The 17,118-nt window shown below is 39.0% G+C and overlaps 1 long non-coding RNA gene across 1 annotated transcript in view; it reads left to right on the top strand.

Moving 5' to 3' along the window:
* Window positions 1-17,118, top strand: part of LOC127569799 (uncharacterized) — a 34,366-nt gene that overhangs the window by 2,359 nt on the left and 14,889 nt on the right. The window contains exon 4 of the long non-coding RNA XR_007956246.1: window positions 6,050-6,113. This is a non-coding gene — a long non-coding RNA (uncharacterized LOC127569799). The remainder of the gene's footprint in view (window positions 1-6,049; window positions 6,114-17,118) is intronic.

The following is a 17,118-nucleotide window of genomic DNA, read 5'->3' as shown; positions in this document are numbered from 1 at the left end:
AATAAATAAAAAGTGTATATTTATAACTTTAAAATGTATTATGTTTTGAAATATTTATACAAGGCAATTTCAATCCCCTAATGTAAGTTTTTCTTTAGGGCCAATGGAAGTTTGCTGAAACAATAATACGGACTTGGCATACAATACAAAACTGGACCTGATCTCGTACAACAAAATATTTTCAGGGTATTATACAGCAATGCTAATTTGGAAATACTGTAAATTTTCATCAATTCTTATAGTCTCTCTTGAATCCAATGACAAAAGCTGCAAACCATTTCAGCTTGTAGACAGCAACAATGGGATTTGCAGATGAAACTGTGCATAAGTGGATGTTGCTGTCACTTTGAAGATGTTGTGAAGGTTCAAGCCAATTATTTTGTTGTCATTAAAACTGCAAAATCCTGTGCAATTCTGTCTGTCATGGTGATAACTATATTTTGAGACAGAGTTCATTATATTGTTTTAGGTGTGAAAGTATTTTGGTTGGAGGTGTAGCCAGGTGTAGACACTGTGCCTCAGGATGGACAGAATCCACACTGTGATTCGGGGAACAGCTTCTTTGCCACTGGGAGGAGGAAGTTGAGGAGGACCCTGGCAACCATTTTTTTCTGTGGTGGATAGCAGAGAGACCCCTCAGGACTTGTCTCTTTTGTTGAAGGTGATCATGGTTATGGCGTCTTTGAGAACCACCAGAATATCCTTCTCTTTACAAATGTTGTGATGATGCTGTGGATTTATGACTGAAGCTCTTCACTGCCAAGTTTTCTGATTTAATTGAGGATACCATCTGCTTCTGAAGCCTTGTTAACTTTAGTTGAGATATAACCTTCTTGACTTCTTGTTGGTCAGAAATGGTGGTAAAGCTGGCCCAGATAGGCTGCTGCGGGATGGAGTCAATTGCACTCGCATCGAGGGTAGAGTCATGTTTGATGTATTGACCCCCATTCCTGGGTCTCGGTTGGCTGTGGCTTTGGGCATTTGGGCCATAGATGGCTTTTGCAGCATTGAAAACACCCATGCATGTCATGGCTGTGGATACGTTGCTGAGAATCCTACACTCTCTGCATTCACCATCTATTCTTTAGATCCAGGGTTTTCTGCTGGACCTCAGCCTGTAGGTACCTGAAGAGTTGTGACTTTTCCCTTGAGGACTGGTGGACTTATTCACTTTAAGCAGAGCCAGTCTTTCTGGTACATCCCTGCTGTCAGTTTCACTCCTTTCCATTACCTTAAATGCCTTTAATTCTACTGATATCTTTTTAGCATCCTCTTCCTCAGTAAACAACAATGCCAGGTATCATTAGCCTTGAGTCACTAGCCTTGCCTGTGACTCTAAGCATTTAGCACATTCTTTGTTCTTAATAAATCTCACCCCGCTTCTTTCAATCGATTTACTATTTACATTCTGATAAAAGACTTTTAGCTTTCTGGTTATTACAGTTCTATTCTCATATTCCCTCTATTTGTGTGGAGGTCGATGAGAGTGAAACAACGGAGACTCCAGTTGAAAGAAACCCGAGCACAGCAATTTTGATGGAAGGCATCATAAAGATCAAGAAGGTGATGGAGCTATTTTCTGAAAATGACACAAATTGGGAGTGCAGCTCCTCAGTGAAGAGAATTGTGGTCGACAGTATGTCCTGCTACAGAGAAATACTCTGTGAAAGGAAGAAGCAGGCAAGACTGTTAACCCTGGATCTTTTCTTCAAAAAGAGTTTCAGTCTCACCCATTTCCCTAGTGGGGTGAGCCACAGGCTGGCCCATCTCCCCATACGTAGCCTCTTCCAATTTGTCTCCTTCTCCTGCAGCTGTTGCTCATTGCATTCATGAGTTATTTTTATCAGTTTTCATTGTATTTTGTATTAAGACATTAAATGTTCACGATTTAATAAATAATTCTCTAATACCCTAATGTTTACCCTCAATGAAACACTCATTCATAAGTAGAAAAATAACACTATGAGTAGCACATTTCCATATATATACTGTATATTTTATATTTATGTATACAGCGGCATAATGATCACTTTTAGAACCGATTCAGTTCTAACTTATGCCCAGGAACTTATTCTTGGTGCTGAGTGAAGTACTGGTGTATTAGTTAGATCCATTAAAGTTTATTCTGGAAAATATTCTTGTTATGCAACATTTTGAAATTGTTTGGCTGCACCCAGGCTCATAGAAAGAAAGAGTTTGAAATTATATTGTACTTTCCATGATTTCATAACATCCCACAGCATTTTACAACAAGTCAAGTTCATTTTTAAATGAGCAATTGGATTTAAACGAGAGGAACAGAGGAGTAAAAATGTAAAGTAGAAGTCTGTATGATAATAACCAAATAATCTGTTTTAGTAACATTAGTTTAGGAATAAACATAGGCCAGGCTTCCATGGAAAGATCCCATTATCTTCATTGTTTTCTGTCATTTAATCTCTACATCTACTTGACACTTCATGTAAAAGACAGCATCTCTAAATAGGACTTCACTCATGGGAGTACAGCATTACCACATTGCACATAAAGTACGGCAGATTGAGGCAGAATTATCACCTAACAAACTTCGCATAAAGTTTATATTGTAACTGTTAGGAAAGACTGTGCAGGCTAGTGCTTTCTTATTTAGGAAGGAGAAGATTCAGAGATGATCTGGTGATTTCTGTGTCTGACAGCACGAGAAAAGTTTAAATATGCAAAGAAAGGTAAGACCCGACTTGTAACTCACGCCCTGAAGAATTAAGTTCCTGATCTTCTCCTCCACTGATGTGCCTGACCCTATCCCAATGTCAGCCCCATTACTCCCTACACTCCCCACCACCATCTTCCTTCTCCTTCACTTCATCCCAACATTTGCAATCCACAGGCCACCAGACTATGAGAACAACACGTTCTAATGCGCCTTGGGCCTCCAGCATGGTGGAATATTGCTGCTGGGCATCTATACACAAAATTGATTCATTTTTCACAGACGCCACCTAACCTGCTGAGTGTTTCCAACATTTTTTGTTTTTATTTCAGATTTCCAACATCTGCACTTCATTGATTTTTAATTACTTACGATTGTGCACACACTGAAGTTTTTATGCTATGGTATCCCAGGTAATATTAGAGTAATTGAAATCCTCCATTCTTAACGCTAAACGCAAAATCATTTTTGAAAGAGATTAACCCTTAAAATTCCCCATTCACCAAATTTCAGATATTAGTACTCTGTAGCAACAATATTCCTTGGAAGTGAACTCCATAATACTTACTGTCAGGTATGATTTGAAGGAGCCTGCTTGTATCTGAACCAGATAAGTGTATGTCTCTGGGAACTGCAGGCAGTGTTTCCAAGCAGTGGGGCCAATCCAACATGATCTGTGCTATTGCCATTTAGGTCACTTGAATGAGTTGGCTTTGCAATTCTCCCTGGAATTATAAACTCTGGAACTGTACAGACATGGAACTGTTATGGACAGAGACCTTATCAGTGAAGTTGCTGACAAGCAGCAGGAGGAGTGGCTGAAATATCAAAGTCTCACTGCTGGCCTCTCTCCTCTTTAGCCTCACAGTGGACCTGGCACCAGAACAGATTTACTGATTTGATTGACACCTACAACAAACAGAAAGAACAGGCAGAGGATATTATAGGCAAATATACAGTATATGTAAACACAATAGCTGATTCAGTCATAGAATTAGCAATAATGATGCTGAATTTAAATTGCCAACAATCAGTTTCAATTAAAGATGAAATGCACTCAGAACAACCTTAAAGTTCTATCATTCACTCAAACAAAGTGACTTCTGTAGTCTAAACAGATGTAATATATTCATCTAACCAATATAGCAGTGCATCACGCATATTGTAATAGTCCAATTTTTGGTGCCAAATTAACAGCAGCCCCCTATCAATTTCTGCAAGTTTTTTCGCTTATTTGTAGACTTTTGGCAGGATATGGGCCTTGCTAGCATTTAATGCTCTTCCCAAATTGCTGGTGAGAAGGTGGTGGTGAGCTGCATTCTTCTTGAACTGCACCAGTCTGCATCATTATCCTGATGAGTTGAATTCCAGGGTTTAGATTCAGCAGTGCTGTATGAATGGTGATTTATCTCTTTGTCTAAATGGTGTATGAGCTGGAAGAGAATCTGTAGATAGTGATGTTTCCAGACACCTACAGCCTTCTTGTTGTTGGTTTGAGGGGTAGTAGATTGGGCAAATAACTGCAGTGCACTTTGTAGGTGACACATTCTGCAGCAACTGTGATGGTGCTGGAGAAGAAGAACTTATAGCATCATGGATGAGGTATAATCATGTGGGCTATTTTGTCTCAAATGGTGTTGAGCTTTTTTGGAGCTGTTGGAGTTGCACATCTCCAGGCAAGTGGAGAGTTTTCCACCATGCCCCTGACATGTGCCTGGTGGATGGTAGAAAAACTTCAGGGTGTCAGGAGGTGAGACACTCACAGAAAACACCCAGACTCTGATCTACTATATGGCTACAGTATTTGAGTTTCTGGTCTGCGTTGACCCCCTAGAATGTTGGTGGTGGGGAGTTCACTGATGGTAATGCTACAGGATGCCATGGGTAAGTGAAGATGGTTGGGCTTAGGACACAGTCCTGAAGAATCTCAAAAGGATCACCGACCTCCAACAACCACAACCATCTTGCTTTTCATGATGCATGACTTTGACCTTCAGAACTCTATCCCCAACACTAATGTCTTCACTTTTGCCAGAGTTGCTTGGTGGTATATTCAGTCAAATGCTGCCCTGATGTTGAGGCAATCACTCTCACCTAACTGTGTGAACAGGCTGTAGTTGTATTTTGATTACTAATTGAACTCAGTAAAGAAATTTAGTGATTCTATTTGACAGCATAAGTACCTGTTATAGAGTGTTTATGTTCCTGTGATGTCAGTCAATCTGTCTGGCCCATATATGATTAAATCGAACAGTGAACTCCAGATTGTAAATTATTGTTAAAGGGTTTTAAAATTTAAGGTTTTTATTTTTAAGTGCTTTTTAAAAAAATTTTCTGTCACATTTTCTTTGTGTCTTCTAGTCTAATCTCAATTTTTCTGCCTTTATTCCTCTTTTAAACTCTAATCAATTTTTTTTTGTCAGTTGTCAATTCTCATAGGTTAAGGGCATAGGCTGTTAGTCCAGTCTGTCACTAGTATTCAAGATGTCTCAATAGTCTCATCTCACTGTGACATTATCTGCTCACACCTCCAACAATCTACAGGCAAAATGTTTTGAGGTATCTAACGGGCGTATGGCAGAGTATTAGACTATTTGTCCCTTGTCTTTAAATCAAAATCCAGTGTCAGGAACATATTTAGGCTGTAACTCTGGAAGATAATCTAATCTCTTTTGAAAGTAAAGATTAAAATCAAATTAAATTTGCCTTTGTTCATATAAATGTATTTTGTATGCCTCCAGAAGTGTTTTCCAATTGGCCTTTTTGTTTGTTTTTCTAGTTAAATCTTACTTGAATATAAGGAGAGAAAATAGAATTCATATTGCATATCTAGATTAGTTCAAAAATTGATCAATATTTCTGTATTTAAATCCTCTTCCAATATGATTGATAGACACAGAATATGATTGATAGACACAGAATATATTTCTTCAGTGTATTACTGCACAATGTTAGGCTGGTTCAGTGGTTATATTTTAAATCAGTGCATCAACTGTTTAGATTAAATACATGACACCAATTCATCAGTGTCAAGTTACAGCATACAACATGGTTATCCACTAACATTTTGCTTCTTTCTGTCAAAATTTCTTGTAGCAGGCTATCCTTTACATCCTCCTGGGTATCTTTATGAAACCGTCTACCATCCACCATCTCACATTAAAGTGTCATTTCAGGTTTGATTTAGAAATCCACAGAGTAAATATTCAAGCTAAACTCCAAGATTGCATAATACGGCATGTGTACACAAGTGCTGAGGGGCTTAAATGTAATCAATTTCTGGACAATTGAATGTGAGCCAAAACAGCAATTTTAATTATAGCTTTCATTGAATTATACTATTTTTCCCTTTGCTTTCAGAATCAGTCATGATATGACAGTAGTGGGACTCAAAGCCCAGTGTACTCACCTGTAGAATGTTCAGGTAAAACTAGTTGATTTTTCATAAGAACTCTTATTGATATTTTTCATATGGCTACAAAATATCACTTAATGCAATATCCACTTCTAGAATGGTGTCTTACATGGATACATAATGCTCCAATTTATATTATTTAACTGGTAAATAAATAATGCTATTGCAATATCTATGTTTGACAAACTAATTTATGTCCTTATTTATTCTTACATTATCGACACCTACATTTGTCCTGACCAAACATTATTTTAAGTGCAGCAACAGGCTATGATTATTCTACACCATGTGGGTGGTTGAAAGTTATGATTTTTATCAATGTTACTCTGTGTTACAGACTCGGTGAAAGTCCCTTTAAGTTAGTAGTGTGTGTGTGTGTGTGTGTGTGTGTGTGTGTGGCGTGCTTATGTCAACGGAAGATAAAGGACGTAATGACGTTGTTGAAGAAGTCAGTCGAAGGGAGAGAGAGAGAGAGGAAAGGGAGAGAGACACCAGCCTGCTAGTTTTCTCTATCGATGGATGAGAAACAATAGCTGTGTCTGCCACTGAAATCCATGTATGGAAATTGGAAGTAATCCGGTGGAGTTCACTTTGTTGCTGACCTGTAGAAGGAAACAGGTATTTGTGTGGACAACCACGATTCGGATGCTTTTCGGGGTGAGGAAGTCACTACCAAGTAAACACTGAAGTGTCGTTTGGGTTCCATCATGGAACATTTGGATTTCGTAATTACTCTCTCTATGTTCTCTACATCTACGTTTTATCTTCAGACAACGGTGGTTGTTGAAGAAGCCTTTGCTCACGTTTCACCTTATGGCTTGCGGAACTGAACTTTAAGAAACATTCTTGAACTTGGAGTTTGGGACTTTGCCACACACACACGAAGAGTTTAGTTTTTGGGGTTAATGTTCAAGGTTTAACATTTTTAATTCTAACATACTAACATTTTTACTTTTATTTTTCTTATTATCAATAGTAGTGATTAATAAAATAGTTTTTAAATCTGAATCATGACTCAGTGTGTTTCTTTTGTTGCTGGTTCGTAACAAAATTGGGGGCTCGTCCGGGATCCAACCCAAAGATTAACGAGTGTCGTCTGGGATCGTTCCCCAGATTGACGAGATTCGTTCGGGATCGAGCCCAAAGATTAACGAGTGTTGTCTGGGATCGTTCCCCAGATTGACGAGATTCGTTCGGGATCCAATCCAAAGATTGTTGTGGTTGGTCTGATAAATTCTTTTTAATTGGCTTGTGTGTGTGGAAACCAGCAACAATGGATACATTTTTGAAAAAACCCACCCCTGGAGGATTGCAGGGGATGAGGAAGCCTGATCTGGTAAAAATTGCTGCAGAGCTACATCTTGAGGCAATAACGTGATTTATGAGAAAGGCAGATATTCAGAGACTGATAGCTGGCCATTATGTGGAAAAGAAGGTGTTTGAGGAGGAGGTGTTAAAACAGTTTCCTGGCAGTGAACCAACGATCTCTGAGGCACAGGTGCAGCTGGCAAAGATAGAGGCTGAACGAGAGCAAACCCAGTTAAAGTTTGAGGCTGAACGGGAACGAGAGCTAACTCGGGTGAAGTTAGAGGCTGAATGGGATTGGGAACTAACTTGGTTGAAGTTTGAGGCTGAGGCAGAGGAAAGGAAAGCCCAGATGGAAATGAGGAGGATGGAGCCGGATAGGGAGGAGAAGGAAAAAGAGCAGCAGCATGTTAAAAATGAAGCAAAAGAGTTTGGAATCTGATTCTGATGATTTTTTTTAGCCAGCAGGGAGGTTCGATTAGTCCCTCCTTTTGAAGAAGATCAGGTTGATCAGTATTTCCAACATTTTGAAAAGGTTGCTGTGAGTTCAAACTGGCCAAAGGAAGGATGGGCTCTTATGTTAAAGGTAAAGCTCAAAAAGCTTATTCTGCTTTGTCTGTTGAGGATGCAGTTGATTATACAAAGGTAAAAGAAGCTGTGTTAAAAGCCTATGAATTGGTACCTGAAGCTTATAGACAAAAATTTAGAGACTTGAAGAAATCTGCAGATCAGACATACATGGAATTTGCCAATGGAAAGAGAATATGCTTTGAACGATGGTGCATGGCTAAAAATGTAGATGGGGATTTTGATAAATTGGCAGAATTCATGTTAGTGGAAGACTTTAAAAGATGTGTTCCAGCGGAGATAACAACATATTTAAATGAAAAGGAGGTGGAAACTTTACAAGAAACTGCTAGCTTGGCAGATGATTATGTTTTAACCCATAAATCCAAATGGGGACAACCTAAAACCTTTCAAAAGAGTTATAGGGACAATCCAAGTAAACCGGAGATTAAATTGGGAGGTAATCAAAAAAGGAAGGAAGCTGTGCCCAATGCTTGCTTTCAGGCAATTAAAAATCAAAAAGGTTTAGGAGATGCTGTTAAAGATCAGTCCTTGCAAGAGGTAAAAGCTGAAAAGTTGGAGGAGGTGAGAAAGGAATTCCGTTCTTATGTAGCAGAGGGTTTTGTTTCACTGAATGATGGGTCACCCCAGGTGCCAGTGAAAATTCTTAGGGATACTGGGGCTTGTCAATCTCTCTTGCTGGACAGTGTTTTAAATTTTGGTGAAGAAACTGACACTGGTGAGGTAAATCTAGTACGAGGTGTTACAGGTGACACCATGTCTGTCCCTTTGCACAAGGTGATTTTAAAGTCAAAGTTCGTAGAAGGACCTATCGAGATAGGGATAAGACCTAGTTTGCCAGTGGAAGGAGTTTCTTTGTTATTGGGGAATGACCTTGCAGATGGAGAATTTGTCCCTGTGGTATGGTTAACGACCAAACCAAGAATTGATGAGTCTGAGAATGATCCAGATGTTTACCCATCATGTGCGGTGACTCGAGCTAGAGCTAAAGAATTAGCCAAGGCTGACAGTCCTGTGCAGTCTGATGTGGTTCCCTGTGACAGTCCTAAACAGGAAGAAAATTATGATGCCTTGTCTGAGACTTTTCTGTCTTCACTGGAGGATCAAAATCCTTGTAGTGAGCCTGAATTTAAAGATTTGTCTTTGTCGAGGAAGGAATTTATGGTGGAACAGACGAAGGACCCTGAGCTTACAGAATTGAAAGAAAAAGCACTGTCATGTGAGGAGATTGAAAAAGTGCCAATTGGATATTATGTCAAAAATGGAGTGTTAATGAGGAAATGGAGACCTCCTCATGTCCCTGTTAATGAAGAATGGGAAGTTATTCATCAGGTTGTTGTTCCAAAAGTTTATAGGAATGAGATTTTAAATCTGGCCCATAGTATGCCTTTGGGTGGTCATTTTGGTGTAAATAAAACTGTAGGGAAGATCTTGAAACAATTCTATTGGCCTGGTTTGAGAAAAGATGTGGTGATGTTTTGTCGAACCTGTCACACATGTCAGATGGTAGGTAAACCAAATCAAAAACCCCCTGTGGCTCCGTTGAAGCCAATTCCTGCTTTTGGTGAACCCTTTTCGAAGGTGATTGTGGACTGTGTTGGTCCATTACCAAAGTCTAAGGCTGAAAATCAGTATTTGTTAACCATCATGTGTGCAACTTCTAGATTTCCAGAGGCAATACCCCTTAGAAATATTAAGGCCAAGACGGTGTCAAAGGCTCTTATAAAATTTTTTACATTGTTTGGTTTGCCAAAAGAAATCCAATCTGATCAAGGCAGTAATTTTATGTCTAATTTTTTTCAACAACTAGTCTATGAGCTGGGAGCAAAGCAGATTGTATCATCTGCATATCACCCAGAATCTCAGGGAGCTCTGGAGAGATTTCATTCTACTCTCAAAAATATGCTGAAGACTTATTGCTTTGAAAACACAAAGGATTGGGACGAAGGTATTCATTTACTTTTGTTTGCCATTAGAGAATCAATCCAGGAGTCATTAGGATTTAGTCCGTTTGAGCTTGTATTTGGACATAGGGTGAGAGGACCTTTGGAATTGTTAAGAGAACAATGGGTTAATGAGGAAGTGCATTTGAGTCTGTTAGACTATGTCCAAAAATTTAAAACTTGGTTGGAGAGAGTCTGCCAGCTAGCGAGAGAGAAATTGAAAACCAGCCAGATAAGAATGAAGACGTTTTGACAAACGTGCTCGGCCTAGGACATTTGCAGTGGGACAAAAGGTGTTAGTATTTTTCCCTAGCCAAAATAATCCATTGCAATCTCGTTTTTCTGGACCATATATTATTGAATCCCGGGTAACTGATTTGACATATGTAATCAAAACACACGCAAGAAAGACAACTCTGTCATGTAAACATGTTGAAGCCTTATTATGAGAGAGATTCAGTTGTGGCCATGGTGGATGATATGAAGGTTGTTTCTAGAATGCCTGATGTTGATATTGAGGAAGGCCAATTTAGACCAAATATTGTTCCATCGAAACTAAAAAACCAAAATATCTTGGAGAACCTTGAAACGAAGTTGGACCATTTACAAATTTCGCAAAAGCAACAGATGAAAGAATTAATTTTAAGATTTAAAAATCTGTTCCCAAATGTTCCAAACAGAACATCGATAATTACCCATGATGTTGATGTTGGGGATGCAAAACCAATCAAACAACACCCACATCGAATGAATGTGGAAAAAAGTAAACTTGTTGATCAGGAGATAAAATACATGTTGGAAAATGATATTATTAGACATTCTACTCAAACTGGAGTTCGCCCTGTGTTATTGTGCCTAAACCTGATGGAACTGTTAGATTCATGCTGGAAAACATGCACAGGAATTGCAGTGGATGATGGCGAAGCCAAGCATTTGAGTGCTCGAGACTGAAGCATTTGCAACCAGGAGTACAAAGTGGATGATTCATCTCAGCTTCATCCTGGGATCCCCATCAACTCAGAAGCCAGTCATCAGCCAATTCAATTCACTCAATGTGGTATCAAGAAATGGCAAAGAGCCCTGGAAACCGTCAAGGATATGGGACCAGGCAATAACCCAGCCATGGTCCTTAAGACCTGCATCTCAGAATCAGCTCCACCTCTAGCCAAGCTGTTCCAGCACAGCATCTACCTGACAGTGTGAAAGGTGGCCCAAGTATGACATGCCCACAAGAAGCAAGACAAATCCAATCCTGCAAGTCACTTCCCAATGTGTCCACTTTCAATAGTAAAATTAATGGAATGTGTCATGACAGAACTGTCAAATGGCACTCATTTGTGTTCAACTTATTCACCAATGCTCAGCTCGGGTTTTGCCAGATCCCCTCAGCTCCATACCACACCTCAGCTTTGGTCTAAATGTGGACCAAACAAATGAATTCCAGTGGTGAGATGAGGAAGATTTTAATTGACATCAAGGCAACATTTGACCGAATATGACATCAAGTAACCCCTGGTAAATCTGAAGTCAATGGGCATGAAGTGGAAAACACCACAATGACTTGTGTCACACCTAGAGTTAAGAATGTTAATTTGATGTGGTCTTTTGTTTTAATTAAAGCCTGACAAGTACCTTGGACCATGCTCTACATCCTAGGGTCATAAGGACATGGCTGCAGAGATGGTGGAAGCAACTGTTGAAATCTACTATAATTATCTGGATTCTGATGACCACCCAGAGGCTTAGAAATCACAAATATAACATAATTATTCAAGGAGGGAGGGAGAAAGAAAATACAGGCCAGTTAGCCTAACATCCATAACAGGGAAAATGCTGGAATCCATTATTGAGGAGGCAATAGCAGGACATTTAGAAGATAATCAAGCAGAGTCAACATGAGGGAAGTTGTGTTAGACAATTTGCTAGAGCTTTTGAAGGATATAACAAACAAGGAGGATAAAGGGGAATCAGTGATGAATTTCCAGAAGCCATTCGATAAGCTGCCACATAAAAGATTACTGCACATGATGAGAGTGTGGATTTGGGAATAATATATTTGCAGGCACAGTGGAGTGGTTAACTAACAGTAAACAAAGTTCTTTTTCAATCTTTTTATTGAATTTCACATTAATTCAAATTAATATATATAACATTAATAATTATACATATGATGCGAAGAGATCAAAATGACAATAATAACAGTTAATATTTATACTCACAAGGAGTAAAATATGTAATCTAGACTTCCCGCTCTCTTGCTAAGTGTACATAATGCAAAAAAAATAAATTGAAAAGAAATTTGATTATATGAAAAGAAAAACCCCCAAATCAAAAAAAAATATAATAATAGACAAAAGCAAACCAAAAACTTCAAAGAAAAAAAACTGGACTGGTATTTCTTAGATTAAAAAAAAAGATTATTATGTCCTCAGCTCTGCTCCTCTATATTCAAAGGTTATTGAAAGGGATTCGAAAAAGGTCTGCTTATATCATATGGAAATATTGAATAAATGGACTCCAAACTTCGTCAAATTTAAGCGAAGGATCAACAGTACCACTCCTAATTTTTTCTAAGTTTAAACATGTTATAGTTTGAGAAAGCCATTGAAATTTAGTAGGGGGTATAGGGTCCTTCCATTTAAATAGGATGGATCTCTTGGCCATTAATATAACAAAAGCAATCATACGACAAGGAGAAGCGGATAAGTGGCCAGAATCCATCATTGGTAACCCAAAAATTGCAGTAATAGGATGGGGTTGTAGATCAATATTCAGTACAGTTGAAATAATATTAAAAATGCCTTTCCAATATTTTTCCAAAAGAGGACAGGACCAAAACACATGTGTCAGGGAACCCACCTCTGAATTACATCTGTCACATATAGGATTTATATGGTGATAAAAACGGGCTAGCTTATCCTTCAACATATGGGTCCTATGAACCACCTTAAACTGTATCAAAGAGTGTCTAGTACACATTGAAGATGTATTAACTGATTGGAGAATTTTCTTCCATGTCTCCGTAGGTAAGAGTATCTGCAGTTCTCTTTCCCATTCATTCTTAATTTTATCAAGTGTCTCTAGACATACTTTCATAATCAGATCATAAATTATTGCTATCAAGCCCTCCTGATAAGGATTAAAACCTAAGATTTTTCCCATAATTTCAGTTTTATATAGTATCGGAAAAGAAGGTAAAGTAACTTTTAAAAAGTTTCTAATCTTTAAATATCGAAAAAATGTGATCTGGGCAAATTGTATTTATTAGACAACTGTTCAAAAGACATAAAACAGTTATCAATGAATAAATCACGAAAGCATGTTATTCCCTTCATTTTCCATAAAGAAAAAGCTAAGTCAATTCTAGATGGTTGAAAGAAAAAATTTGATTGGATAGGACTTGATAAAATGAATTTATTCAATCCAAAAAATTTATGAAATTGAAACCATATTCGTATTGTATGTTTAACAATTGGGTTAATCATTTGTTTACTCAATTTAGTAAGTGCGAAAGGGCATGAGGCTCCTAAAATAGAAGCTAATGAAAATCCTTGCACTGATTCATACTCAAGATACACCCATCGAGGACATGAATTACATCTAAATCTTGTGCCCAGAAAATTAAGTATCTAGTATTAATTGCTCAATAGTAAAATCTAAAGTTAGGCAAAGTCATATCACCATCCTTTTTTAATTTTTGTAAATATTTCTTACTTAACCTTGGATTTTTATTCTGCCATATATATGAAAGAATTTTAGAATCAATAGAATCGAAAAAGGATTTTGAGATGAAAGTTGGAACTGCCTGAAATAAATACAAAAATTTTGGTAAAATATTCATCTTAACTGCTTTAATTCAGCCAATCAATGATTGAGACAATGGGGACCATTTAGTAAACAATTGTTTAACATGATCAATTAAAGGTAAAAAGTTAACCTTGAATAAGTCCTTATGCTTCTTGGTAATTTTAACACCCAGATACGTAAAATAATCAGTCACTAATCTAAATGGTAATTGCCTATAAATTGGGACTTGCATATTTAATGGAAAAAGTTCACTCTTATTAAGGTTTAATCTATAACCAGAGAAAACACTAAACTGAGCAAGCAATGATAATGCTGCAGGGATAGATTTCTCCGGGTTAGAGATATAGAGTAACAGGTCATCTGCATACAGTGATATCTTATGGATCCCCTTTCCACGAGTAATAACAGTAAACAAAGTTGGGATAAATGTGTCATTTTTGGATTGGCAGTCAGTAACCAGTGGGGTGCCATGGGGCTCATTGCTAGGGCCTCAGCTATTTATAATTAATATAGTTGACTTGGATGAAGGGACTTAGTGTACTGTAGCCAAATATACTGAAAAATAGTTTGATTAGGAAGTTGAGAGGAGAACCTGCAAAAAGGATACAGACAGATGATGTGAATGGACAAGTAGTTGGCATGTTGGGTTTGATGTGGGAAAATGTGGAAGTTATCCACTTTGGAAGGAAGGTTGAATAAACAAATTATTCTTTTGCAAACTGATACTACAACATATCATGGTACAAGGAGACCAAGAGGTTCCAGAAAATGAAACACAATAAGTTAGTTTATAGGTACAGCAAGTAAAATTAAATTGGTAAATTAGTTTATTATTGTCATGTGTACTGAGGTACAGTGAAAAACTTGTCTTGCATACCGATCATTCAGATCAATTAATTACACAGTGCATTGAAGTAGTACAAGGTAAGACAATAACAGAATGCAGAATAAAATGTTACAGTTACAGAGAAAGTGCAGTGCAGGTAGACATAAGGTGCAAGGTCATAACGAGGTAGATTGTGAGGTCAAAAGTCCATCTTATCGTACTAGGGGACCATTAAATCTTCTTACAACAGTGGGATAGAAGCTGTCCTTGAGTCTGGTGGTATGTGCTTTCAGGCTTTTGTATCTTCTGCCTGATGGGAGAGGGGAGAAGAGAGAATGTTCAGGGTGAGTGGGATCTTTGATTATGCTGACTGCTTTACTGAGGCAGCGAGAAGTGTAGACAGAGTCCATGGAGGGGAGGCTGGTTTCCAAGATGTGCTGAGCTGTGTCTACAACTCTCTGCAGTTTCTTGTGGTCATGGGCAGAGCAGTTGCCGTACCAAGCCATGATGCGTCCAGATAGGATGCTTTCTATGGTGCATCGATAAAAATTGGTGAGGATCAAAGGGGACATGCTAAATTTCTTTAGTGTCCTGAGGAAGTGGAGGCACTGGTGAGCTTTCTACGTGGTTGGACCAAGACAGGCTACTGGTGATGCTTACTCCAAGGAACTTGAAGCTCTCAACCCTCTCGACTTCAGCACCGTTGATATATACAAGAGCATGTGCACCACCCCACTTTCTGAAATCAATGAGCAGCTCTTTTGCTTTGCTGACATTGAAGGAAAGGTTGTTGTCATGACACCATGTCACAAGGCTCTCTATCTCCTTCCAGTACTCCGACTCATTGTTATTTGAGATATGGCCCATTACGGTGGTATCATCTGCAAACTTGTAGATGGAGTTAGAGCAGAATCTGGCCACACAGTCATGAGTGTATAGGGAGTAGAGTAGGGGGCTGAGGACGCAGCCTTGTGGGGCACCAGTGTTGAGAATATTCATGGCAGAGGTCTTGCTGTCTATCCTTACTGATTGCTGTCTGTTGGTCAGGAAGTCAAGGATCCCGTTGCAAAGGGAAGTGTTGAGTCCCAGGACTAGGAGTTTGGAGATGAGTTAGCTTGGAATTATAGTATTGAAGGAGGAGCTATAGTCAATAAGCAGTAGTCTGGTGTAGGTGTCTTTACTGTTCAGATGCCCCAGAGATGAGTGTAGGGCCAGGGAGATGGTGTCTGCCGTAGACCTCTTTTGACGGTAGGCGAATTGCAGTGGGTCAAGGTTGTCTGGGAGGCTGGAGTTAATGTGTGCCATGACCAGCCATTCGAAACACTTCATGGTGATGGATGTCAGAGCCACCAGTCGGTAGTCATTAAGACATGTTACCTTGCTTTTCTTAGGTACCGGGATAATAGTGGCCTTCTTCAAGCAGGTGGGAACCTCAGATTGAAGCAGGGAGAGGTTAAATATGTCTGCAAATACCCCTGCCAGATGATCTGCACAGGATCTGAGGACACGGCTAGGGACTCCATCTAGGCCAAATGCTTTCTATGGGTTCACTCTCCGAAAGACTGAACTTATGTCCGCAATGGAGACTATGGGTTCAGGTGCGCGGGAAGCTGTCAGGGTGGGTGGTGACAAATAATGCAAGTAAGTGAGTATGAAAGTAAGAAAGTTTTCTTGCAACATTATAGGAACTTGCATGCAGCCCTGTCGGGTATGATACATTGGAGACAGTGCAGTGAAATTTCACTTAGTTGATTCCTGGAGTGAAGGAGTTTTCATATGAAGAAAGTTTGAGCTTGTTGGGTTTATAGTCACTGGAGTACAGAAGAACAAGAGGCGATCTTACTGCAATGATTCCAAGGTGGATGCTGAGATGATGTTTCCCTGAGTAGGAGCAGAATTTCAGAACAAGGGGTTGCACATTTCAGATGGTGCTGAGGAAGAATTTCTCTGTTGTAAGTCTTTGGAATTCCCTACCCCAGACAGCTGTGGACGTAGAATCATGAAGTATATTCAGGACACAAATTGATAGATTACGAAACAACAAGACTAAGGATATAGGGAGAGTGTGGGCAAGCAGTGTTGAGGCCAAGAATGGATCAGCCATGATCTTATTGAATGGCAAAGCAGGCCAGAGGGGCTGATTGGACCACTCCTGTTACTTCTGTTCTTATGTTCTGCCGGTGTGGACAAGCTGATGCTGAGATAATTAGTAACAGAGGGAAAGTAAGGTCGGTATTAGTGGGGGAACTGGGATGAGCTAATGAAATTACAGCAAATTGATTTCTGACTGCAGAGAAGAAAGGGGCTCTCATTGTTGTTTACTCTTTTTCTCCTCCCCCATCTTTTCCTACTCTTCCCTGTTCTTCCACTTCCTGCTCTACAGCTGTTGGTAACATCTGAGCCCACAATACAACAGATGACCATGAATTTGAAGCTGTACTCTGCAGTGTATGGCAAGTGCCTTTAGAGTAGCCCTTGCAGTGGAAGTCTTGCTTCAAAACACTAATAGCTTGCTCAATCAGGTTATGGATGATGTTACGTGAAT

This window comes from Pristis pectinata, chromosome 4 (assembly GCF_009764475.1).
Source record: "Pristis pectinata isolate sPriPec2 chromosome 4, sPriPec2.1.pri, whole genome shotgun sequence".
In the NCBI taxonomy this organism is placed as follows: Eukaryota; Metazoa; Chordata; class Chondrichthyes; order Rhinopristiformes; family Pristidae; genus Pristis; species Pristis pectinata.
Note: the sequence above shows the minus strand (reverse complement) of the source record. Positions and strands in the feature narration are given on the sequence as shown.